Genomic DNA, 1,898 nt, shown 5'->3' with positions numbered 1-1,898 from the left:
GGAAAACCAACCGTCATCAGCCACCAGCCTACTGTGCTCCTGCCTGGGGGAGGTCGGATGGCTTCTCGGTGTGACATTTTAAAACTATAAAATCTACTTTTAAAATACTTAACACTGAAGCAACAAGTGTGCCTGTGAAGTGTCTGGAGACCGAAAGAGAGAATCCCTTTCCCAAAGCACACAGTTAGTGCAGGGCAAGTGGATCTCCACATCTCTGTGTGTGTGGCTCAACATGGGAAGCTATGTTTTCCAGACTTTTCACCAGCACAGGATGGGGTGAGGGTGAGGTATTGGGAAAGCTAGGTGTTTGGCTTGACTCTTTCCCAGCATGTTAGTGGGAATTCCACAGAGAAACATCTTACCACATCATTCTGTTACAGTGGTAATTGGTGAGATTCCTGGGTCCCAAAGTCTGGCTACTACTGTTTTCTGATTCTCTGTCTCTGTCTCTCTGTCTGTCTGGTCTGTCTCCATTTCCCCTCTCCCTCTCCCTCTCCCTCTCTCCCTCCGTCTCTCCCTCTCCCTCTCCCTCTCCCTCTCCCTCTCCTTTTCCCTCTCCCTTTCCCTCTTCCTCTCCCTCTCCCTCTCCCTCTCCCTCTCCCTCTCTCTCTCTCTTTCTCTCTCTCTTTCTCTCTCTCTTCCTCCTTACCTCCCCTATCCTTTTCTCTCTCCTTCCTCTCTCTTCCTTTCTTCTTTCTCTCCTCCCCTCTCTTTCTCTCTTTCTCTCTTTCTCTGCACATGTGTGCATGCACATGTGCATATGGCATACATACTGGCCACCAATTGACACCATGTGTCTTTCTTTATGACTCTCCACTGAGACAGGGACTATCAGTGAACCGAGTTTGCCATTTTGTCTAAACTGACTGGCAGGTCAGCAAGTCCCCAAGATCTCTGTAGCCCTAGGGTTTATAGGCATCTACCACCTCATGCAGATTTTGTATGGGTTCTGGGACTCCAAACTCACGTTCTCAGGCACACCACACACATGACCCATTGAGCCATCACTCTGGCCCCCAATTCTGTTGTTTGCTAGTCCTAGGAGTCTAGCTGTTCATGATGCCTCCATTCCCAACCCCCACCCCCACACCCGCCCCAGCCTCAGTTTAATCAATGAAGTTACTGAATTAAGTCACCTCTAGGCCTTTGCCTCCTGTGGGGTTCTAGCCAGGCCACATCAACTAGTAATGGAACTGACACAGGCCTCTTGATGCAGTGACCTTTGACCAGGTCTTTGTCATCTCCAAACACTGTCTCTGTGTGAGGGCGTCTCAGAAGATCCTGTGACCTCAGGAAGCACAAGGACATCACTCACCACCCTTCACTCTCTTCAAGTTTACATCCTCCAGGGCACGTGTCTCACAGGACATGTGTCTCATGCTGTAGTCTTACACATTCTCGTTATCTATCCAATATCTCTCTATCCCTGGTCTAGCTGTTGGCCATTGAGTTTTGTGCACTGTTGTCCCCAGCACTGGACATGGTGACAAGCTTACAGTTCACACTTGACTCTTCATTGCATGCATGAATAAATGAGCAAGTTGCTTTTAAAATGGCTCAGTGGGAGCTGGTCTCAGGCACAATTTCTATATTTGAGAGGCAGAGAGAGAGAGAAAGAGGATAAGGCGTTTGAAACCAGTCTGGTCTCTGTATTGAACTCTAGGTTAGGCGGGGATACCAGTCCAGAACCCAATGCTGTCTTGGTCTTCGTGGATCTTTTTCACATGTGTGTGGCTATTTTGCCTTCATGTATAGCTGTGCCGCACATTTGCCTGGTGGTAGAAGAAGGTGTTTGTTTCCCTGCGACTGGAGTCATGGCCAGTTATGAGCTGCCATATAGTTTCTGGAAACTGAACTCTAGTCCTCTGCAAAAGCAGCCAGTGCCCTTAACCCCTGAG

Source organism: Mastomys coucha, unplaced genomic scaffold (assembly GCF_008632895.1).
Source record: "Mastomys coucha isolate ucsf_1 unplaced genomic scaffold, UCSF_Mcou_1 pScaffold13, whole genome shotgun sequence".
Classification (NCBI taxonomy): Eukaryota; Metazoa; Chordata; class Mammalia; order Rodentia; family Muridae; genus Mastomys; species Mastomys coucha.
Note: the sequence above shows the minus strand (reverse complement) of the source record.